Here is a 26,366-nt window from a genome sequence, read left to right as displayed (position 1 = left end):
CAAGTCAGTTTCACTGTGCCCTTGTATCATTAAAGATTGTCCATCTTAGCTCTCCTTGGGTCACCTCAAGTCAGTTTCACTGTGCCCTTGTATCATTAAAGATTGTCCATCTTAGCTCTCCTTGGGTCACCTCAAGTCAGTTTCATTGTGCCCTTGTATCATTAAAGGCACCCATTTCACAGATTCACAGATGACTGGTTTTGGATGGGGAGCATTTAGTATGAGGATAAACGGAGAGATGACCAAATCAAACTGGAATTAGAGGGCGAGTCAGGCGGTGATGTCTGTAGTCAAGACACACCCCTTTCTGTCTTTCCCCGACACCCACCCTTCTCTCACTGACAACAGCGATAACAGATAAGACGCAGAGGAATACATACTTCACAGGAGCAGTGGAGCGGTGACACTAGGGCTGCCACAATTACCGTATAACCGTGCAACCGACGGTTATGGATGAAGACTGCTGTGAAAATAAAATAACTGTCATAACCGCTTAATTTTAATTCTGGGGAAGAACATCTGACAACAGCTGACTAAAGACAGGGTGGTCGGGCAATCGTGCGGTTAAGTCCAATTTCTGCGATAACATGAAATATGCGATAACATGAAATATGAAATAACTATGAAGTAACTATGAAATAACACATATGGAATCATGTAATAACCAAAAACGTGTTAAACAGATCAAAATATATTTTTGATTTTAGATTCTTGGTGGTTCCAAACCTCTTACATTTAAGAACGATGGAGGCTACTGTGTTCTTGGGGACCTTCAATGCTGCAGACTTTTTTCGGTACCCTTCCCCAGATCTGTGCCTTGACACAATCCTGTCTCGGAGCTCTACAGACAATTCCTTCAACCCCATGGCTTGGTTTTTCACATGCACTGTCAACTGTGGCACCTTATATAGACAGGTGTGTGCCTTTTGAAATCATGTGGACTCCAATCAAGTTGACGAAACATCTCAAGGATGATCAATGGGAACAGGATGCAACGGAGCTCAATTTCGGGTCTCATAGCAAAAGGGCATTTTTTTCCCTTTTGTTTTTAGAAATTTGCAAACATTTATAAAAACCTGTTTTTGATTTGTCATTATGGTGTATTGTGTGTAGATTAATGAGAAAAACATATTTAATCCATTTTAGAATAAGGCTGTAACGTAACAAAATGTGGAAAAAGTCTTACTTTCCGAATGCACTGTACAGTCGTGGCCAACAGTTTTGAGAATGACACAAATATTAATTTCCACAAAGTTTGCTGCTTCAGTGTCTTTAGATAATTTTGTCAGGTGTTACTATGGAATACTGAAGTATAATTACAAGCATTTCATAAGTGTCAAAGGCTTTTATTGACAATTACATGAAGTTGATGCAGAGAGTCAATATTTGCAGTGTTGACCCTTCTTTTTCAAGACCTCTGCAACCCGCCCTGGCATGCTGTCAATTAACATCTGGGCCACTGATGGCAGCCTGATGGCAGCCCATTCTTGCATAATCAATGATTGGAGTCTGTCATTTGTGGGTTTTGTTTGTCCACCTGCCTCTTTAGGATTGACCACAAGTTCTCAATGGGATTAAGGTCTGGGGAGTTTCCTGGCCATGGATCCAAAATATTGATGTTTTGTTCCCCAAGCCACTTAGTTATCACTTTTGCCTTATGGGTACCAGGGTACCAGTACTGAGTCAATGTGTAAGGATAACTTGGCTATTTATAAGGGTACCAGTACTGAGTCAATGAGTAAGGATAACTTGGCTATATACAAGGGTACCAGTACTGAGTCAATGAGTAAGGATAACTTGGCTATATACAAGGGGTACCAGCACTGAGTCAATGTGTAAGGATAACTTGGCTATTTATAAGGGTACCAGTACTGAGTCAATGAGTAAGGATAACTTAGCTATATATAAGGGGTACCAGCACTGAGTCAATGAGTAAGGATAACTTGGCTATATACAAGGGGTACCAGTACTGAGTCTATGTGCAGGGGTACGAGGTAACTGAGGAACTAGGAATAAAGTAACAGATAGTCAACAGTAGCAGCAGCGTATGTGATGAGTGCAAAAAAAGCCTGGTATCTCTTCACGACTGTGTTGGTGTGTTTGGACCATGATAGATTCTTCGTGATGTGGACACCGAGGAACTTTAAGCTCTCATCCTGCTCCACTACAGGCCACTAGGAGTGCCGCCTCTGGATGAGAATTTTCTTGTTTGCTTATGGCCCTACACAGCTCATTGAGTGCAGTCTTTGTGCCAGTATAGTATGGTATACAACTTATCATGAGGTAGTCTAACTCAGGCGAGCAGAATCTCGAGACTTCCTTAATAGTAGAGATTGTGCATCAGCTGTTGTTAACAAAGAGACACACACCTCCCACTTGAGTTTACCCAACGCTGCCGTTCTGTCCTGCTGATGCATAGAAAAACCAACTAGATGCATATTATCCATGTCCTTGTTCAGCCACAACTCCGAGAAGCATGGGATATTACAGTCTCGAACAGCGCTCGTCCAGTTTATTCTCCAGCGATTGTATATTCTCCAATAGAACACGTCAGCCTCTATATCGCCGTCTTTCTCTTCCTAGTTTCGGGGATTAGGGCCTGGTCCGGGGTCAGCAGTATGTCCAGCTCCGCTGACTCTGTTCTAATGACCAGAAGCTCTTTTCGGTCATAGGAAATGATGGCGGAAACATTATGCACAAAAAAGGTGAAGTTCAGTGCAAAAAAAAACACAAAATAGCAGTTTGTCAGTAGCCCGTAAAACAGCCGCTATACATTCCAGCGCCATACATGTGTATGTGATTCTAGAATGATCCTGTTGTGGAAATTCACTTTCCTTTACACTCCTAATGGATCAGATGGGTCAATCAAGTCCTTGTCGTTTTTAGTCCGGTGACGTGCCTGAGGATGATCTAACTACTGGAGTCAATGACAGAGAGGATAGCATAGGAGAGGAGGGGAAGGGAGAGGGAGTGGAGTGGATTTGTGTTAAACTGCTGGAATATTTGGTGTCCTTGGAGGTGACCTTGAGCTGAAAGTGCTATGGCAGCTCAATGGAATCAGTGGCTAAGTAACACTACACTACTGCACACTACACTACTACACACTACACTACTATACCAGTCAGTGCCGACACTCTGGAGTCCTGAATTCACTAGAATATAGATAGATATCCACTCTGTCTGTCTGCCAGTGTATCGCCCTCTAATGTCACATTCATGTGTGTGGATTTGGATTTCAATGCAGAGCCAGACAGACAGGCAATGGTGGTCAGGCAGAACTCAGGGGAGCTGGGGACAGCAACAGCAGTTTCAGCCTGGCTACCAGAGGTAGGAGAGGACTATCTGGGCAGGATGGGGGGGGGGGGGGCTATAGTGGAGCCAGTAGAGAGAGAGAGAAGGAGTGAGAGAGAGAGAGAGACTATGTACTACTGAGAGAGGCCCGCCGTAGGCAGATCTGGCTCTCAAGAGAGAAAAGGCTATGTGCACACTGCCCACAAAATTAGGTGGAAACTGAGATACATTTGGCAGGGGGTTAGAAAGTGTATGACATTATTTGAGACACATGTTTCCCTCAGATAACACAGACCCACAAAAAAATTAAAAACAATCACATTTTGATCACCTCCCATAAACATATTTATGTTTATTTATTTTCCTTTTTGTACTATTTGCACATCGTTACAACACTGTATATAGCCATAATATGACATTTGAAATGTCTCTATTCCTTTGGAACTTTTGTGGGTCTCTTCATTAGAGAGAGAGAAAGAGAGAGAGAGAGAAAGAGAGAGAGAGAGAGAGAAAGAGAGAGAGAGAGAGAGAGAGAGAGAGAGAGACAGACAAACAGACAGAGATGTGAGGATGGGGAGAAGGGACAGAAAGAGGGCTCCTAAAGGTCAGTTGAGCAGCTTGCTCTTTTTAGAAGAGCTATCAGTTTGGCACCTCAAAGGTTATCCCCAGCCCCTTGCGGCACCATTAGTGCTATCCGGAATCCTTGGGACGATCCTTCCCTAACCTTAACCCCTACCCTTACCCTAGCCCTAATGCTAACTCTTACCTTAACCGTGTAAGTCTTAAAGTGGAACTGACAGCGTTTTAACTACTTTGCAGATATGAAACACAGACAATCATAATATCAGTCAACAATGACTCAACATTCCATGACGTACACTAAGGAATTAATGGCAGAATAGATGGATGATTCATATAATTCACCAATGCATTTCTTGGTAGTCCCAAAAATATTGCTAACAGGTTGTAAATCACAGCTGGCCTGGTACATTGTTTGCTGCCTCCATTCGGGATGCACTGTTTCAGTTTCAATTACACAATATTGTAGACAAAAACGGACGCATGTAACTAAGGCTGGGAGTGTCAATTACAATCAAACTAGCAAGGGCAATGATCACAAGTCAGTCGTAACGTAGGCTAGTGTATCTATTTATGTACCTATTTATTTAGCACGATACAACACGGAGCCTAACGCTAGCTAGCTAGGAGGATGTCATGTCATTGGAGGAGTGGTTGAGTGACCTACTTTTTTCCCTCATATACATTTTTGGGGGCTACAGCTAGAGATGCAGGTGTCATTTGGTTCGCTAGCAAACAATGTGAATCGCTCTAGCTAGCTAGCTATGCTGAACTTGAATGACTGTTATCCAATTAGCATATCTCTTGCGTTCGTAAATTCCCTCTTGCTATCTACGATTTCAGAGCACTCTCGTCTGAGTGTGCCAGAGGGCAGAATAACTGAAGAATTTACAAACACGCAACACCCACTGAATATGATCAGTGTCAGTAAACGTCGACAAAAAAAGTTATTAAATTGTTGCAAGCAGTACAGTTAGTTAAAAATGCTCTAGATAACATCTAAACAGCCTAACCAGAGTAAAATGGCCAGAGTGAGGTGTTCTCTCATTTGCGTCTGGAATTACAAGTAGCTAGCAAGCTAGCCAATTTTAGCCAGTTAGTTTGGGTGCTTGACTGCCGTTGTGAGGAATGCTTGTATCAACCCTAAACCTCGGCAAGTGCATCCAGTGTTAATAGTGCAGTGTGCACTCTGAACGCTTGGAGAGCGAAATGCTCTGAATTTACAAACAGACAATCTGACAACACTCTGAATTCACGAACTATCCAGAGCGCACTCTGACATACTGGAGGCAAATAATGAACGCACCCTTAGTTGTCAATCAAATGTATTTGGCATTGATCAAATGGGCGGGCAGGCAAGTTCCCATTCAGTTGTCAATACGTGGGTTGGGACAAGCATGCATTGGCAGGCAAGCTGCAGAAGGATGAGGAGGCTACTATTCCCCATTATTTTTCAGTGCAATTTTGACGAACAACTAGCTGAAAAAGTTTGAGAAAGTTTATCTAATTATCCCGCGTTAGATTTGAGTTAATCTCATCTCGCTCTGGCTAGCATTAGTTGTCGATCTTGTTGTTGTTAATGTGCATAGTTGAGGCCGAGATAGACTACCTTTTCATGGTTGTTTGATCAATAGGACTGTAAAGTTGCCAAATGTAAGAGGACTCCCGTGGTATTTACATATTTGCAGAATTCCATTCAGGTGTATTTTGTGGCTTTTGGCGAATGCGTTCTAATGATCTAAAGGTGCGCTTTTGCTACAGCCTGTGAACACACACTCCAGTTCAAAGTGAATGATGGCAGGCCCGTGTGGCAAATGGCTTATTTGCATAAAGGCCTACTGTAGCTCTGATTGGCTAAGGCGCAACGGACTACGTAGACTTGATCATAGACGAGACATATTTTTATTAGGTTTTATTTGCTGCAGTGTCTTTTAGTTGTCCAAACGCATGGTCGTTTTCCCACTCTATATTCCTATAGAATTTTCACAAATGCCATACTCTACTTCAGGGGTGTCAAACTCAAATACCCAGTGGGCCAAAATGTAAAACCTGAACAAAGTCACGGGCCAACATTGAACAAATTAACCTTTTAATATGGACCCAAACAAGTTTTGCTTTAACATTGAATATGGAACAAGCATCGCTTATTACCATACAATATATAATTTAATAGTGGAGACATGCAAAATCGAATTTCAAATGAAAAAACACATCAATGGCATTCATTTATTAAATAAATAAAATGTAAATAAAAATTGTATGCCTCTTTTCTATTTGCAGCCTTCTGATTTAAATACCAAAATAAACTTTTTCCACTGGCTAATAATTTTACAAATAAAATGATAATAAATCAATCAACCATTCAAGCCCATGCCTTGTAGCAAGAAAAAGTGCATAAAGAAAACGTAAATTATTGCACACTGGTCTAATCTGATGTGCCCAAGCCAGATACCTGGCATCTCTTCTTGGATGCTAGTTCATCAATGTCTGGGCTCAAGCTCTGAGCTGAAGAAATCCTCAGTATCGAGCGAAGATGTTCATCAGTCAGACGTCTCCTGTGAGTTGTTTTGGTCATCTTCATCGAGGAGAAAAGTTGCTCGCATAGATAAGTGCTGCCGAACATGGAGAGCATCTGAGCAGCTTGGGTGCGGAGCTGAGGCATTGTGTCAGGGATGAACCGTGGAAAACTGTGCGGCGCCCACAGCATCATACTTTGACTTCAGCGTGTCGTTGCACTGGAGTTCAATCAGCTCCATTTGGATGTTGGTTGGTGCATTTTCCACATCAACTGCGAAGTGATTACTAAGCAGTTCAAACTTGCATTTCTGGGCATCGAAGTCGGCAAATCGCCGGCTAAACTCAGCGGCGAGAACACTGAGTTTTTCAGCAAACTGTGCGCATGGGAACACGGCGGTAGAGATCTGCGCTTTTATCGATTGGCAGCAGGGAAAATGGCAAGGGTTTCCTTGCAGCATCTGATTCTCCCACAGGCACAGTTTAGTTTTGAAGGCCCTCACTGCAGCGTACATGTCTGTGATGATGCGCCCCCGCCCCTGAAGCTGCAGGTTCAGCGCATCGAGATGGCTCGAGATGTCACAGAGAAAGGCCAGCTCACACAGGAACTTTTGCTCCCGGAGCTCTGCTGTATCCTTCCCTTTGGTTTCCAGGAATTGACATATTTCCTCACGCAGCTCGAAACATCTGTTCAGTACTTTTCCTCTGCTTAGCCATCTCACCTCTTCGTGATACGGCACGTCTGCGTATTCCGAACCACACTCCTCCAGAAAAGATTTAAACTGGCGGTGATTTAGACCTTTGGCTCTTATAAAGTTAACTACCTGTGTTACTGTGGTCATAACATGTTCCATCTTTAGGGCTTTGGCACACAGTGCTTCCTGATGTATGATGCAGTGGTAAACAGTTAGCTCACCTGCACAGTTCTCTTCCCGCATCTTCTCCCGAACCATGCCCACCAGTCCACTCTTTTTACCGCACATCGCTGGCGCACCATCTGTCGTTAATCCAACGAGTTTATCCCACGGCAGCTTTATTTCAGTTACACATTTGGAAACCTCCTCAAAGATTTCCTTTCCTGTGGTTGTGCCATGCATTGATTTGAATCCTAATAGCTCCTCCGTAACACACAGATTTGAGTCCACTCCACGGATGAAGACTGACAGCTGAGCAGTATCAGATGCGTCGCAGCTCTCATCCACAGCGAGGGAGAACGCAACAAAATCTTTTCCCTTTTCCATCAGCTGGTCATACAGATTGGTGGCAAGATCACATGTGCGATCAGCTACTGTGTTCCTGCTCAGGCTCACGTTTGAAAATGCTTGTTTTTTCTCTGGGCATACGAGGTCACAAACCTTCATCATGCACTTTTTTCATGAACTCTCCCTCATTAAAGGGCCGGGCTGATTTTGCGATCTCTGCTGCCACTATATAACTAGCCTTTACAGCAGCCTCGCTTTGTGATGTGGCTTTTTTAAACATATTCTGTTGTGAAACCAAACTTCTTTTCATCTCCTCTACTTTCTGGCTCCTTTGAGTCATGTCCAGGTCCTTGTATTTGTCATGGTGTTTCGTTTCATAGTGTCGTCTAATGTTGTACTCCTTACTTACAGCCACGTTGACTCCACAAACAAGACAAACAGGTTTGTCTTTTACATATGTAAACAGATATTCTGCCTCCCACTTGTCCAGAAAGCTCCTGTTTTCTGCCTTTCTTTTCGCCATTTTTGGGAAGGGTTAGCTCGCTGACAGTTGTAGCGTCTATGTTGCTATGACTACTGTCACAGAGGAGAGAGCGTTTCTGGGTCCTGTCCTGATTGGCGCGCGAAAACAGCAGAGCATTATGGGATTCGTAGTATTAGTGTTGAATGCGCTGTATAATACCGGCGGGCCAGCTCTAGTAGTAATTTGGTATTGTCTCGCGGGCCAAAGTTGGCCCACGGGCCAGAGTTTGACACCCATGCTCTACTTCATTCCCAAACATTCTATGAATTTATGAAAATGTGAAAATTACGATATCTAGGTGCTCACTTAAAAAAAAAAGTGTTTATTCTTCCTGGGAGTGTATATGAACAGAGTTTAATAAGATTTCATGTTGCTAAAACGCTTTAAGTTCCACTTTAATGTCACCCCATTGAAATTTCAACTTTGGGACATCCCAAAGATCCCGTTTGGACTTTTCCCTTGCAGCACCAGAGATGAGGCCATAATACCAGAATTGTCACTGGATGCAATAAAACAGCAGAGAAAGTCAATACTTAGGCTGATGCTGCCGTTACACACCTAACACTATCTGCTACAACAGCCCTTAGTTAAAGAAATCCATTTGGCAAAAGGTGGGGGGACAAAATCACCCGACGCCTCTACAGAGACCAGGTGAGAGGAAAAGGGAGGGAAAGAGGGAGGGGGAGAGTGTAAGAGAGAAGAGGGAAGAGGGGGAGAGAGAGGGTGGAGAATATTCCACCCAGCCAAGTGAGAGGAATTGACGTGGCGAGGGAGGGAGGGAGCAGGTGAGGGGGAGAGAGGGAGTTGGAGAGAAGGAGGAGAGAATATTCCAGTCATTTAATATGCATGCCGAGCTGAATGAGGACACCTGCTTCAGCTAAAAATAGTGCTGGCTGCACCTGGAAAGTGGTTTCACTGGGGGAAGAGGACACACCTCTCCACCACCACTGTGTGTCTCTCTCTCTCTCTCTCTCTCTCTCTCTCTCTCTCTCTCTCTCTCTCTCTCTTTAGCCCAGCATATGGGATAGAGTAGAAGTTCCTGGAGCCTCGCAGTCCTGACCCCTTTATACTGCAGCGGTCAGGGGTCACTGGGGGAGACTGTATCATGTGACAGAATGGCTGAGAGGAGAGCAGCAGCAGCAGCCATCTTCCAGTCTAGGGTAGCCTCGCTGGACTATTGCAGATAGTTTGGCAGCCTCTGCAGCTTTTTCTGCACTGTGCGGGTGAAGCACACCTCTGTTTCATGCAGCGCACCAGAGCAGTTTTTCCACTGACGGGAGAAATAGTCATGCATATTAATATATGTTAATTGCATGTAAATACATGTTGTTTTGCTACCACACCCACAATGGAAGCACAATCATGGATTTGCAGGTGGATGCGTTAGAACAGCCACAGCAAACCAGCAACTGACGGTAAAAACATGTGTCATCGACGTGTGTATAGGTGGCAGGGAAGTCAGGCACAGGAGAATCGAACTTGGTATAATGGAGTAGTTTAATAACTTAAAAACACAGCTCCAAAACCATAATACATAATCAAAGCAAAGTGTGTACGAGGACCCGACGCGCACCAATACAAACTACATGATCATGAACAAACAAACAATCTCTGACAAGCACATGAGGGGAAACAGAGGGTTAAATACACAACAGGATAATGAATGGGATTGGAACCAGGTGTGTAGGAAGACAAGACAATACCAATGGAAAATGAAAAATGGATCAATGATGGCTAGAAGACCGGTGACGTCGACCGCCGAGCACCACCCGAACAAGGAGAGGCATCGACTTCGGCAGTAGTCGTGACATGACTTCTCAACATACGAATTGTTTTGCAGTCTCGGAAGAAAATAGAACGTCTATATTGCACAGGTACATCGCCATTACTAACATATATCAGGGTTTATTTTAGGGAGGAGACTCGTGATTCCTTAGAAGGGAGTTATGAAATCTGAAGACACGTTACATTAACCGAGATATATTAAACCGATCATGTTTCAAACATTAACTTCAGCCCTGCACAGGTGTGTGAATCGTCTTTGCTTTTTTAGTGCAATAAACTTTGTGGTTTCTATAACATAAAAGAGGTCCCTATTATGCCTGAATGCGACCTCAAATCAATGAGAAAGTCTGCAGTGCTGAGAACGGTTGTATGAAACCAATCGGAGCATCAAGAAAAGCTCTCAACCGTGCCAGCCCACTCTTAATATCTATTCAGTTCGACTTGCCATAAGTTTGGCATCTAAACTGTACTTTAGTTAGTTAGAGTTAATGCTGGAACAATTGCTATATAACCGTGTAACTGACAGTTATGAATGAAGACCGTCATGAAAATAAAATAATCTTCTTCTTTGGCACGAACAGCTGACAACACAGAAAGGCCGGGCATTCGTGCGGTTGATTCCGTTTCTGCTGTAACATATTCCATTTTACAGCAGACACGGATTCAACCGCACGAATGCCCGGCTGTGATTACAACGTGACAAAACGTTGTCGCTCCTCGCTGAAATAACAATCTGTCCAGGCGGGGTGTGTATGTGCGTCTGTTTCCTGCCTCCACTCAGGCCAAAGTCAGTTGTGAATGGTGCTCCCTGCTTTTCCGGCTCATTTATAAAATTGCAGTGCTCAGCATTTCTGACCTCTAGAGCATCATACTGAAACACCACACTGAGTGGCTCTGAGGGGCACACACCCACACACCTCACTGAGGGAGAGGCTGTGAAACGCTCTACAACAAAGCTTTCTTAGTGTCCAACAAGCTTTCTCTGCCCTTAACCTTGTTCTGAACACTTCCAAAAACAAAGGCCATGTGGTTTGGTAAGAAGAATCCCCCTCTCCCCACAAATGATTTAGAGTTTGAAGTAGTTACATCCAACAAGTACTTGGGAGTATGGCTAGACGGTACACTGTCCTTCTCTCAGCACATATCAAAGCTGCAGGCTAAAGTTGAATCTAGACTTGGTTTCCTCTATGGTAATCGCTCCTATTTCACCCCAGCTGCCAAACGAACCCTGATTCAGATGACCATCCTACCCATGCTAGATTACGGTGATGTAATTTATAGATTGGCAGGTAAGGGTGCCCTCGAGTGGCTTGATGTTCCTCTACCATTCAGCCATCAGGTTTGCCACCAATGCTCCTTATAGGACACATCACTGTACTCTATACTCCTCTGTAAACTGGTCATCTCTATATACCCGTCACATGACCCACTGGTTGATGCTTATTTATAAAAACCCTCTTAGGCCTCACTCCCCCCTATCTGAGATATCTACTGTAGCCCTCATCCTCCACATACAACACCCGTTCTGCCAGTCACAATATGTTAAAGTTCCCCAAAGCACACACGTCCCTGGGTCGCTCCTCTTTTCAGTTCGCTGCAGCTAGCGACTGGAACAAGCTGACACAAATACTCAAACTGGACAGTTTTATCTCCATCTCTTCATTCAAAGACTCAATCATGGACACTCTTACTGACACTTGTGGCTGATTCACGTGATGTATTGTTGTCTCTACCTTCTTGCCCATTGTGCTGTTGTCTGTGCCCCATAATGTTTGTACCATGTTTTGTGCTGCTACCATGTTGTGTTGCTACTATGTTGTTGTCATGTTTTGCTACCATGCTGTGTTGTCATGTGTTGCTGCCATGCTATGTTGTTGTCTTAGATTTCTCTTTATGTGGTGTTGTGGTGTCGCTGTTGTCGTGATGTCTGTTTTGTCCTATATTTGTATTTTTAATCCCCGCAGGAGGCCTTTTGCCTTTCGGTAGGCTGACTTGCCTAGTTAAAAAAAGGTTAAATAAATAAAATAGAAAGTTGCCCCACCTGACCCACACTTTAACATGGACACCCACAATGCAGGTTGTAGTTTGGCGAGTGAGTGTAATGCTAAAGACAAGGGTTTTATACTTGTTAGGCTAGTGACTGACTACTTACTACAGTAAACGGCTGCAATAGACACACAGGTTCTTTGATTATTAATTAATTAATAATAGTATTGAGAAAGCTTGAGGTGATCGATTTTATAATGAATTTTACTCTGACTTCTGCTACCTCCAATTCCTGAGACAGAGCATGCACTATTGCGGAGAATGTCAGGTACTTACTCACTACATATCTGGAGAAATATCTGGAGAATGTACTGGGATATTGTAGCAGCATGCAATCCTCTCATGGATCCTTTGATTTACTGGCCTAGGTAGTGTGCAGTAAGCCTCCTACTGTAAGGGTTTCTCAGGGTTTTGTGGTAACTGTTTCTTTGAAGAGTTTTGGAAAGGTCAGCTCAAACTGGCACCATCCCATCAGTCAATAAAATACTGTACGGATACAGAATCCAAAAACACTCTGCCTCCTCCCTGACCTTTCCTCCTCCCTGACCTTTCCTTCTCCCTGACCTTTCCTTCTCCCTGACCTTTCCTCCTCCCTGACCTTTCCTTCTCCCTGACCTTTCCTTCTCCCTGACCTTTCCTCCTCCCTGACCTTTCCTCCTTTCCTCATCCTCCTTCTCCAGAGGCCTGCAGCTAACTACACCAAACAGCTCTCCCTCCATCTCTCTCTCCCATTCGATTCTTACCATCTCTCTCCCTCAATCTCCCCAAGCTCTCTCTACCCCTCTCTCTTTCTCTCCATCTCTCTCTTTCATTATTGCCTCCTCTCCTCCTCCTCTCCTCTATAGGGTTCACGCTTCACAAATTTTCACAGCGCTGGGCCCTAGAGGAGGGAGGTGGACTCCACTGTTCCTGCCTCCCTAATGGAAAAGAGCAGTCGGCATGAAATTTCCCCTGACACCCATCTCTCCTAAACCCACCAGAGGATCTGATGCTATACTATACACTGTGGGGTTAATCGATGGGCTGGGGGTGACAGAGGCAGAATACTGATCAGACAGAGGAGAGTTGAGAGAAGAGACGGTGAGATAAACACCTCTAAAATTGCTTCTCTCTTTCTCATCCCTCTTTGTCTCTTTCTGTTTTTGAAATCCTGTGGAGATTAAACCTGCTCTAAGTCTCTCTCACTCTCTTTCTCTCACCCCCCTCTCTCTCTCGGTCTTCCCCTTCTCTCTCTCTCTCTCTCCCTCTGCCTACCATCCATCCTGTCCTTGTTAGAGCTCAGAGCTCCTGACGTACAGCTACCATTGTGTAGCGGATCAGACACAAAAGGCTCGGCGAGCTGAGCGGCCAATCGAAGCCACTGTGTTAATAACCAGGCCTGGAGGCTGGGCTCAGATCATCCGTGTCCCAAGGGCAACCATCTCCACTGGGCTGGAAAAGGTCATGCGGCCCCCTCCGCCCCACTCAGTCACTCTGAACGGAGGTCACCTGGAGAACATGGCTGCCAGGTCGCCCTTCCCTTCACGCTCATTTCCCCTGACAGTGCGCTTCAGCAGACAGTGGGTCAGACTAGGGATGTGACAAATGGAAACATTAATGTTTAAACTGAAAAAAAATTATCTGTTAAAACGATAAGAACAATTCATAAAATTCCATGTGTATTCACAATGCACCTGCCAGCAACTGTTTGGGTCTGTCACGTAACCTCCCTCTCTAGTGCTCGAGGTCACCGAGCTGCTAATTATTACGCACACCTGTCACCATCGTTACGTGCACCAGCGCCTCATCAGACTCACCAGGACTCCATCACCTGTCTGATTACCTTCCCTATATATGTCACTCCCTTTGGGTCCTCCCCTAGGTGTTATTGTTTCTGTTCATGTCTGTAAGCTACACGTGTTTCTTGTTCTGTTCTATGTTCATTTGATTATTAAATACACTCCCTGAACTTGCTTCCCGACTCACAGCGTACACGTTACAGGGTCTCTATACCTCGCAAAGTTTGCATTTCCTTCTCATTTAACTTCTCAAATCATTGACATACGGGACTTTGCTGCTGTCACTTGCCTTTCTCTGCAATTTGTCCAACTGTTAACGACGATGTGGCGGTGGAGAGTTGACTCAAAAATGATTGATTCCTCGATCCTTGCAGGTCGACTAACGGTGTCAACTGCCATTTTTGAGTATCCTAAAATTCAGTATGTTTGGAACTGAAGAGACTGATTAGTTGTTGTACTTTTGAGACCACTTGCATCTTTCATAGCGAGCTTGCAAGGGACGGAGAGAGAGGGGAGGGGCACAGTGTAGGCAGGTCAGCCACCAGGCAGACAGTGCAATAGTCCTATCTATTGGCTATCAAAAGATGTGTCTCGCAATGGAATGATGTATCTTGCAATTTCTTGGCTTGCAATGTTACGCAACCTCAATAAAGCAGGCCCTCTCATCAATGAATAGGTTAGGATAATGAGATGAGTGAGATGCAACACTTACCCTTTCACACAGTATCTGCACGTGTTTGCTTCAGCTGTTTACAGCGTGGTAGCCAGGGCACCAAGACAGCAGAGAAGTTGAGCCTCACTCTTACGGAAATTGACCCACTATGCCAGGGCTATTCAACAATATTCTTACCGGGTCCAGATTTGAAAAAGGCCAGACATGTTCTACATAAGACCGGTATAAAAAAACAATGCACAAACACAATTACAATCTTATAAATAAAATGAAATATTGCTAATAGTTCATTTTAAGTGCTTTAAGAGTAATGCAGTGCATCAATTACTAATTCAGTGCATCAAGAGTAGCCTAGTTCAGTGTGTCAACTTTTTAAATAATGGAATACATTTCTACTTATAACACAGTTGACCTGCATCACATTAATAAAAGTTCTGGTTTCCTGTCTGTTTTACATACATACAGTGCCTTGCGAAAGTATTTGGCCCCCTTGAACTTTGCGACCTTTTGCCACATTTCAGGCTTCAAACATAAAGATATAAAACTGTATTTTTTTGTGAAGAATCAACAACAAGTGGGACACAATCATGAAGTGGAACGACATTTATTGGATATTTCAAACTTTTTTAACAAATCAAAAACTGAAAAATTGGGCGTGCAAAATTATTCAGCCCCCTTAAGTTAATACTTTGTAGCGCCACCTTTTGCTGCGATTACAGCTGTAAGTCGCTTGGGGTATGTCTCTATCAGTTTTGCACATCGAGAGACTGACATTTTTTCCCATTCCTCCTTGCAAAACAGCTCGAGCTCAGTGAGGTTGGATGGAGAGCATTTGTGAACAGCAGTTTTCAGTTCTTTCCACAGATTCTCGATTGGATTCAGGTCTGGACTTTGACTTGGCCATTCTAACACCTGGATATGTTTATTTTTTAACCATTCAATTGTAGATTTTGCTTTATGCTTTGCATCATTGTCTTGTTGGAAGACAAATCTCCGTCCCAGTCTCAGGTCTTTTGCAGACTCCATCAGGTTTTCTTCCAGAATGGTCCTGTATTTGGCTCCATCCATCTTCCCATCAATTTTAACCATCTTCCCTGTCCCTGCTGAAGAAAAGCAGGCCCAAACCATGATGCTGCCACCACCATGTTTGACAGTGGGGATGGTGTGTTCAAGGTGATGAGCTGTGTTGCTTTTACGCCAAACATAACGTTTTGCATTGTTACCTGCCTGGTGTGTTCCTTGTTCTTCATGATGCTCTCTGCGCTTTTGACGGACCTCTGAGACTATCACAGTGCAGGTGCATTTATACGGAGACTTGATTACACACAGGTGGATTGTATTTATCATCAGTAGTCATTTAGGTCAACATTGGATCATTCAGAGATCCTCACTGAACTTCTGGAGAGAGTTTTCTGCACTGAAAGTAAAGGGGCTGAATAATTTTGCACGCCCAATTTTTCAGTTTTTGATATGTTAAAAAAGTTTGAAATATCCAATAAATGTCGTTCCACTTCATGATTGTGCACCACTTGTTGTTGATTCTTCACAAAAAAATACAGTTTTATATCTTTATGTTTGAAGCCTGAAATGTAGCAAAAGGTCGCAAAGTTCAAGGGGGCCGAATACTTTCGCAAGGCACTGTAGCTTCATATTCTGTTGTTATTTACACACAGAACACCTTTTATGGCAAATCTCAGTTTACCAGCATCACATTCTGTTCTATGTTTATTTCATTTCATTCTTTCCGGTCTTACACCTTTTCTTTTTAACATAACAATCTTCTTTTTTTTTTTGCGAAAGAACAGAATAATTTGGCAGATAGGAAGTCAGGGCAGCATTCATGTGAGATAAGCCGGAATCACGTGTTTGATCCAAACATAAAGGAAAAACGCCAATGCCGTCATGTAGGGCCGGTCTTAGCCTAGAGAACATTTTCAAAACTTCAGCAATTTTATTAGGCCATAATCTATGGATTCCACATGACCGGACGACTGTGTGATCACACTCTCCGTAGCTCTCCGTAGCTGATGTGAGTAAGACCTTTAAACAGGTCAACATTCAGACGGATTACCAGGACGTGTACTCCGAGCATGCGCTGACCAACTGGCAAGTGTCTTCACTGATATTTTCAACCTGTCCCTGACCGAGAATGTAATACCAACATGTTTCAAGCAGACCACCATAGTCCCTGTGCCCAAGAACACTAAGGTAACCGGCCTAAATCACTACTCTGTAGCCATGAAGTGCTTTGAAAGGCTGGTCATGGCTCACATCAACACCATTATCCCAGAAACCCTAGACCCACTCCAATTTGCATACCGCAAACAGATCCACAGATGATGCAATCTCTATTGCACTCAACACTGCCCTTTCCCACCTGGACAAAAGGAACACCTATGTGAGAATGTTATTCATTGACTACAGATCAGCGTTCAATACCATAGTGCCCTCAAAGCTCATCACTACGCTAAGGACCCTGGGATTAAACACCTCCATCTGCAACTGGATCCTGGACTTCCTGACAGGCCGCCCCCAGGTGGTGAGGGTAGGTAACAATACATCTGCCACGCTGATCCTCAACACGGGGGCACCTCAGGGGTGCGTGCGTAGTTCCCTCCTCTACTCCCTGTTCACTCATGACTGCACGGCCAGGCACGACTCCAACACCATCAATAAGTTTGCCGATGACACAACAAGTGGTAGGCCTGATCACCGACAACAATGAGACAGCCTATAGGTAGGAGGTCAGAGACCTGGCTGTGTGGTGCCAGGACAATAACCTCTCCCTCAACGTGATCAAGACAAAGGAGATGATTGTGGACTACAGGAAAAGGAGGATCCAGCAAGCCCCCATTCTCATCGACAGGGATGTAGTGGAGCAGGTTGAGATCTTGGTGATCTTGGTGATGTCCACAAACTATCATACTCCAAACACATTAAGACAGTCATGAAGGGGGCACAACAAAGCCTATTCCCCCTCAGGAGACTGAAAAGATTCGGCATGGGTCCTCAGATCCTCAAAATATTCTACAGCTGCACCATTGAGAGCATGTTGCATCACTGCCTGGTATGGCAACTGCTCAGCCTCTGACCACAAGGCACTACAGACGGTAGTGCGTAGGGCCCAGTACATCACTGGGGCCAAACTTCCTGCCATTCTGTACCTCTATACCAGGCAGTGTTCCCCACATTGTACTGGCTACAGTATGTAGCCTCGCTATTGTTATTTTACAGCTGCCGTTTCATTATTTGTTACTTTAATTTTCTATTTTTTACTTAACACTTATTTTTCTTAAAACTTCTTAAATCATTGTTGGTTAAGGGCTTGTTAGTAAGCATTTCACTACACCTGTTGTATTCGGCGCATGTGACAAAAAAAAGGTAGGGACGTGGATCAGAAAACCAGTCAGTATCTGGTGTGACCACCATTTGCCTCATGCAGCGTGACACATCTCCTTCGCATAGAGTTGATCAAGCTGTTGATTGTGGCCTGTGAAGAGGAGTGGAACCACATTCCAATGGCTGTGCGAAATTGCTGGATATTGGTGTGAACTGGAATACACTGTCGTAAATGTCGATCCAGAGCATCCCAAACATGCTCAGTCGGTGACATGTCTGGTGAGCATGCAAGAACTGGAACATTTTCAGCTTCCAGTAATTCGGTGCAGATCCTTGTGACATGGGGCCGTGCATTATCATGCTGAAACATTGAGGTAACCCACCGCCACCCTTTATTGTACCCAGCACAAGGTGCACCTGTGTCATGATCATGCTGTTTATTTGGCTTCTTGATATGCCACACCTCTCAGGTGGATGGATTATCTTGGCAAAGGAGAAGTGCTCAACTAGCTAACTGTTATTGAAGCTGGCTTTCTGTTTGTATTTAGCTTGCACTTTAATGGCATCACTCAAAGAGATTTTATGTATCTTTCCAACCAGGTGAAGTACCATGAAGGCACCATTGATCCTGACAAGAGGCACAACATTCGTAGGGAGGGCAGAGAAATTCACTATTCAGGTTAAGTAGCTAGCTAAATAGTTAACTTCTATTAGATGGCTGGAAGGATTTATTTAACCATTTATTCAGTACTTAGCCATCTACAGTGCCTTCAGAAAGTATTCAGACTCCTTGAATTATTCCACATTTTGTTGTGTTACAGCCTTAATTTAAATTGTATTAAATACATCATTTTTATCTCAACATCTAAACACAATACCCTATAATGACAGAGAAAACATGTTTTTAGCAATGTATGCAAATGTATAAAAAATGAAATACAGAATTATCTCATTTACATAAGTACTCACACCCCTGAGTCAACATATTGCTGAAGCCCTTTTGGCAGCGATTACAGCTGTGAGTCTTTCTGGGTATGTCTCGAAGAGCTTTCCACACCTGGATTGTGCAACATTTGTCCATTATTCTTTTCAAAATTCTTCAAGCTCTGTCAATTGTTTGTTGCCATAGATTTTCAAGTAGATTTAAGTCAAAACTGTAACATTCATTGTCTTCTTGGAAAGTAACTCCAGTGTAGATTTGGCGTTGTGTTTTAGGTTATCGTCCTGCTGAAAAGTGAATTCATCTCCCAGTGTCTGGTGGAAAGCAGACTAACCCAAACATAATACTTTGTATTCAGGACAGTGAATTGCTTTGCAGTATTACTTTAGTGCCTTGTTCCAATCCGGATGCATCTTTTGGAATATTTTTTATTCTGTACAGGCTTCCCTCTTTTCACTCTGTCAATTAGGTTAGTATTGTGGAGTAACTACAATGTTGTTGATCCATCCTCAGTTTTGCTATCATCCCGGTACAGTTGAAACCAGGATTCATCCATGAAGAGCACACCTCTCCTGTGTGCCAGTGGCCATTGAAGGTGAGTATTTGTCCAATGAATTCAGCAACGACACCGAACTGCAGTCAGGTCAAAACCCTGGTGAGGACAACGAGTATGCAGATGAGCTTCCCTCAGACGGTTTCTGACAGTTTGTGCAGACATTCTTCGGTTGTGCAAACCCACAGTTTCATCAGCTGTCCGGGTGGCTGGTCTCAGACGATCCCGCAGGTGAAGAAGATGGATGTGGAGGAACTGGGCTGGTGTGGTTACACGTGGTCTGCGTTTGTGAGGACGGTTGGATGTACTACCAAATTCTTTAAAACGATGTTGGAGGCGGCTTATGGTCGAGAAATTAACATTCAATTCTCTGGCAAGAGCTCTGGTGGACATTCCTGCAGTCAGCATGCCAATTGCACACTCCCTCAAAAATGTAGACATCTGTGGCATTGTGTGACAAAACTGCATGTTTTGAAGTGGCCTTTTATTGTCTCAAGCACAAGGTGCACCTGTGTAATGATCATGCTGTTTAATCAGCTTCTTGATATTCCAGACCTGTCAGGTGGATGGAGAAATGCTCACTAACAGGGATGTAAAGAAATGTTTGCGTTTCACAAAATTTGAGAGAAATAAGCTTTTTTGTGCACATGGAAAATGTCAGGGATCTTTTATTTCAGCTCAATAAACACTAGACCAACACTTTACATGTTGTGTTGATATTATTTGTTCAGTGTATTTCTTGAAATTGAAATGTTCAATTGACTGTTCAGTTGCCCAGTTCCTTACCGGTCCTTAACCCCTTCTCCCTAGCCATGAATCTTTAGTGTCCATTTCCAAATCAAACTTTAGGCCAGGGATGCTTGGAAATGGACATTGGTCTCTAGTTAGTGTTTGCATATCTGGAGGTTCTATGTTTGAGTAATATGGCAGAAGTGTCCCGGAGCCCATTACTCAGTAGTGTGGAGTCAGCCCCATATGGTCAAACACTGACCACGTTTACATGCGCACAGTATTCCTGATAGTAGCTCATATCCTGCTTAAGGTCTTAAGCTGTTTTCAAGCACCTTTGATGTAACCATGAATAAACAGAAAATCCTCATTTAAGTTCATATGGGTTAAATGGAACAGTAACTGAAATAAGGACACTGACTGTAGGCCTGTAACCTTCTACATGTAGAGTAAAACAATATCAACTCCAGGGGATTTATGCTTTTCTTGCAGTAAAATTATACCTGTAACCTGTGTGTTTGCTTGTTTCTGTCTCTGTCTCATCCCCTGTTCTATTTATCTCTGCTCCTGTCCTCCAGGACCTATGGGGTTCTGCCCTACACCCAGACGTGGATCCACCTGATGTCCTCCATTACCAACCACCCTAAGAAAGTTAGCTTGCTGTATTATACTGGGAACATAATATGTGAGATACACAGATACACTAGCACTGCAAACACTCGGAACAAAGTGGCAGTTAGTTCAATAGTATTCATTGTTGTATCCTAGGACCTACAATATATACATATATATGCAGGGGTGTATTAATGAGCTATGTGAGATATCATTTTAAAAAATCATAATAGAGGACTTCTGAAATGATATTATTTCAGTGTAGATAAGGGAAGGGCAGGTTAAAATAAAACATGACAGCCAGACAAGCCAGTGTATGAATCAAATGGATTTGCCTATGAATGGAGTGGAAATTAGATGACTTCGTGATCTGTAAGGTAAGTAACTTTAATGTGTCAAGCAGATTACATGTTTTCTTTGCCATTTCCGAAACGTAGCAACGTTTAAGACATGTATTTCGTGTTGTTGAAATGTTAACAAGGTACCCAAAAGTAGTTCAAAGTCATGTTTTCATCTTATTAGCTAAAGAAAACTAGTTTAAGAAGCGAAATTGTCGTGGAAATCAGCTTTGTTTACATAGCAGGGGTGAAAGCAACGTCATTTTGGCTGTAATTATCTATCAATTATATTTCAAAATTGCACCCGGTGTATTCTACTATTCTAACTTTCAACAGTAATGCTTTCTCACTCATCATTATTTACGATTCATTCAGTATTATTCATAATCATGGTAGCATCTACATTAATATAGAAGTGTTTAGAAACATATTATATTCTTCTTTACAATAAAAGTGACTCCAAAATGACACAGTACATTATTTCCCATTAATTTCTATTGAGCACAAAATAATCTGAAACACAACCAAAACAAACAGAAAACGCCTTTGTTGAGTCACAAGCTTGATGTTGTCATTGTGTGCTATGAATATGGGACCAAATAATTAACCTTTTACTATTTCAATACACATATAAGTGAATTTTTCCCAATACTTTTTGTCCCCTAAAATGGGGGGACTATATACAAAAAGTGCTGTAATTTCTAAACGTTTCACCCGAACCTCATAGTAATTGTATCATAGTCATTGTATCATAGTCATTGTATCATAGTCATTGTATCATAGTCATTGTATCATAGTCATTGTATCATTTCAAATCCAAAGTGCTGGAGTAGAGCCAAAACAACAACAAAATTGTCACTGTCTCATAGAGCCAAAACAACAACAAAATTGTCACTCTCGTAGAGCCAAAACAACAACAAAATTGTCACTGTCTCGTAGAGCCAAAACAACAACAAAAGTGTTACTCTCGTAGAGCCAAAACAACAACAAAATTGTCACTGTCTCGTAGAGCCAAAACAACAACAAAATTGTCACTGTCTCGTAGAGCCAAAACAACAACAAAATTGTCACTGTCCCAATACTTTTGGAGCTCACTATAGGTCAAAAAAGCATTGTTTTTCGGATAAGGATTTTTCTTAACATTAATCCCAATTTTGTTTAAACGTTTTAACGTTCACACACTTACAGCAGACAGGGAGGCAGTTAACACCTGGTGTTCAGCTACAGTAGCATATCTTGCTTTCTCTAGCTCTCAATCGTTCTCTCTTCCCTGTCTCCCCCTTTACCTCAATCTTCTCCTTCTTTCTCCCTCTATTCTTTCTCCCTACTCTTTCCCTCTCTTCTCTCTCTTTCTCTCTCACCATTCTTGGAGTAATGATTCAGCCAGCTGCGTGCAGAGATGAAGCATCACTGATTGCAGTAACTTACGTTACTTAATGATGCAGTCGGGAGCTCATGGTCTCTGTGGGAACCAAAGAAGCATATAAAATGGCTTCTTCATGCCTCTAATCAATTACAAAACCAATAGAATGACTGTGGAACATCATAAAAGACTTTAAACCAAAACACTGCTGATGCTAGGAGAAGGTATAAAACCCCATGAAAAATAAAATTGGCCTATCCTCCTATCCCGTCTTGCTGAGAAAGCCAGTCTTCAAATCTCATCCCTTAAAAGTGAAAAGAGCCATCAGTGGTTTAACAACATTGGGAGCCTCACAAAGCGAAGGCACCGTTCTCAGTCTCTGCACGCTGACTCTTTTTATCAGACTGGTAATATAACCAAGGTCGGTTGGTAAACAGCAGTTCTATATTGCCTGCCGACAAATGCTCTGACTTCAATACAATTGAAATACTTCAAACGTCCAGCTTTATCTCCATCTTCCCTCACTGCGCCTTCATGCAGGCCCTCCCTGTGTGTGTGTGTGTCATTAGGCCCCGTGACGAAGAGCGCAGAAAAATAAACAGGGCTCTCGCCTCATACTGCCACCAACGCTACTCCCTGCCCGACCCCTCCAACCACCTACATTTGTCCAATTCTCTATGTATGTGTGTGTTCCAATTTCCAATTCTCTGAGCAAGGAGGGAGCCATAGGGAGCAATGAAGAGAAACATTCCCTGGTAAAGAGATTGGATAGAGGGGGGCAGCCAGGGGCCACAAGCAGCATTCACATGGATCATGCGTTCTCTTTCTCTCGGTGGGTTGTTTGTGCTGCTGCATGCTGCTGATTCTCTGCCCCACATAGTCCCTCTCTTGCTGAAAGCAGAGGATGTCCACACAGCTCAATCACACAGCTCAATCACACAGCAATTACTGTTGCCGTAGTTGGTGTTTCAAATTAATGTTAGTTAGCATTAGAGCTTTTAAAGACGTTTATTACTACGGTATAATTAAGCAATAAGGCCCTTAGCCGTGGTAAATTTACGCAATAAGGCAGGAGGGGGTTTGGTATATGGCCAATATACCACGGCTAATGGCTGTTCTTAGGCCCGGCGCATCGCGGAGTGACTGTACACAGCCCTTAGCCGTGGTATATTGGCCATATACCACAAACCTACAAGGTGCCTTATTGCTATTATAAACTGGTTACCAACGTAATTAGAGCAGTAAAAATATGTTTTGTCATATCCTTTGTATACGGTATACCCCGGCTAAGGGCTATGTCCAGGCACTCCGCTTTGCGTCGTGCATAACACCCCTTAGCCGTGGTATATTGGCCATACACCACACCTCCTCGGGCCGTATTGCTTCATTATACAGTGGTCCTCTATAGCGCAGTTGGTAGAGGATGTCGCTTGCAAAGCCAGGATAGTTGGTTTGATTTCCAGGACCACAAATAAGTTTCCAAAATAAAAGCATGCATGACTGTAAGCTCCTTTTCTAGCGCATCTCATTGGAGGAGGTACCGTAGTTGAGTAATTGTTGTATTAATGGAGTGTCAAAGAAAGGAGAAAATCGGATCGTCTTGCAATATGGATATTGCACACGTCAATATCACAATTTCGAATTCGATTAATACAGCCCTAGAACATCGGCACTGTCAAACTGAACAGCAGTTGGGAATGGCATGTTTTACGACGATGGCCATTTCCCTCTCAGAAGGCGGATCAGGAGGGCAGGCCACCACGATTGATAAACACTTCACTCTGTAAATTGGCGCCACTTAACTTAAGAAATTGTGTTGGGGAAGGAACTGCTGAAACCTGCCCTGTCACAACGGGACAGACGTTGGGTGACACAGACCCTAAAATGTCTTTAGACACAAGCTACCGATTGTGTCGCAGCCTGCCTGTCAGACTAATGGAAGCCTGTCTTTGCATGTCTGTTAACTTACACTAATCCTCCCAATGACACGCAGCACACACGCAGCACACACGCAGCACACACGCAGCACACACACACACACACACACACACACACACACACACACACACACACACACACACACACACACACACACACACACAGCCAGCCAGCAGGACAACCAATCAGACTTACATACAGTTCACCTCGCTCACTCAAAATGCAGTTATGTCTGTAACTATGTAGCTATTTCTTTGGAACATAGATTGATGTAGTACTCTGGGTTTTGCACCTCACGGTGTGCATCTAAGGCATGTACAGTTGAAGTCGGAAGTTTACATACACTAAGTTGACTGGGCCTTTAAACAGCTTGCAGAAAATTCCAGAAAATGAAGTCATGGCTTTAGAAGCTTCTGATGGGCTAAATGACATAATTTGAGTCAATTGGAGGTGTACCTGTGGATCTATTTCAAGGCCTACCTTTAAACGCAGTGCCTCTTTGCTTGACATCATGGGAAAATCAAAAGAAATCTGCCAAGACCCCAGAAAAAAAATTGTAGACCTCCACAAGTCTGATTCATCCTTGGGAGCAATTCCAAACGCCTGAAGGTACAACGTTCATCTGTACAAACAATAGTACGCAAGTATAAACACCATGGGACCAAGTTGCCGTCATACCGCTCAGGATGGAAATGTGTTCTGTCTCCTAGAGATGAACGTGCTTTGGTGCGAAAAGTGCAAATTAATCCCAGAACAAAGACGCTGGAGGAAACCGGTACAAATGTATCTATATCCACAGTAAAACGAGTACTATATCGACATAACCTGAAAGGCCGTTCAGAAAGGAAGAAGCCATTGCTCCAAAACCGCCATAAAAAAGCCAGACTACGGTTTGCAACTGCACATGGGGACGAAGATCGTATTTTTTGGAGAAATGTCCTCTGGTCTGATGAAACAAAAATAGAACTGTTTGGCCATAATGACCATCGTTATGTTTGGAGGAAAAGGGGGGATGCTTGCAAGCCGAAGAACACCATCCCAACCGTAAAGCACGGGGGTGGCAGCATCATGTTGTGGGGGTGCTTTGCTGCAGGAGGGACTGGTGCACTTCACAAAATAGATGGCATCATGAGGTAAGAAAATTATGTGGATATATTGAAGCAACATCTAAAGACATCAGTTAATGCTTGGTCGCAAATGGGTCTTCCAAATGGACAATGATCCCGAGCAGACTTCCAAAGTTGTGGCAAAATGGCTTAAGGACAACAAAGTCAAGGTATTGGAGTAGCCGTCACAAAGCCCTGACCTCAATCCCATAGAAAATGTGTGGGCAGAACTGAAAAAAGCGTGTGAAAGCAAGGAGGCCTACAAACCTGACTCAGTTACACCAGCTCTGTCAGGAGGAATGGGCCAAAATTCACCCAACTTATTGTGGGAAACTTGTGGAAGGCTACCCGAAACGTTTAACCCAAGTTAAACAATTTAAAGGCTATGCTACTAAACACTAATTGAGTGTATGTAAACTTCTGACCCACTGGGAATGTGATGAAAGAAATAAAAGCTGAAATAAATAATTCTCTCTACTTTTTTTCTGACATTTCACATTCTTAAAATAAAGTGGTGATCCTAACTGACCTAAAACAGGGATTTTTTACTTGGATTAAATGTCAGAAATTATGAAAAACTGAGTTTAAATGTAGTAGGCTAAGGTGTATGTAAACTTCTGACTTCAACTGTAACACTATCTAGAGTAAGCAGGAGATAGAGCATTTCGACTAAGGGGGTGCAATCATAACCCTCACTTTTTCCATAACAGTTCAGGTTGTATCCACAGTGAGGATAAAACAACCAGCTCACTCTGTGACAATGTCTGATACTGACTGAGCCTCTAAATTATTCACTATTCACTATCAATGTCCTTTACCTGCGGATCCCTCTCAAGAGGTGAAGTACTAGAACTAGGTTCAGCTACAGAGTCTGTCTGGGGGAAATTGTCTTAGACACACAGTACTGCTGTATACAATAGACACTAGTCATTACACACTCAACATAATAAATACATTGCATGTTACCCATTGTGTTGGCATTATATGGGCTAATCGTGTCAATGAGCAATTTAGACATTTATGACACCCAATTTCAATCTATTTACACGGAGTCAGA

General features: G+C 43.2%; 1 protein-coding gene across 1 annotated transcript in view; it reads right to left on the bottom strand.

Moving 5' to 3' along the window:
- Positions 1–26,366, bottom strand: part of LOC110537834 (serine/arginine repetitive matrix protein 3-like) — a 155,044-nt gene that overhangs the window by 114,108 nt on the left and 14,570 nt on the right. The gene's annotated exons all lie outside the window — the stretch shown is intronic.

Source organism: Oncorhynchus mykiss, chromosome 12 (genome assembly GCF_013265735.2).
Source record: "Oncorhynchus mykiss isolate Arlee chromosome 12, USDA_OmykA_1.1, whole genome shotgun sequence".
NCBI classification, from domain to species: Eukaryota; Metazoa; Chordata; class Actinopteri; order Salmoniformes; family Salmonidae; genus Oncorhynchus; species Oncorhynchus mykiss.
The sequence above is the reverse complement of the archived record's forward strand: the minus strand, read 5'-3'. Positions and strand labels throughout refer to the sequence as shown.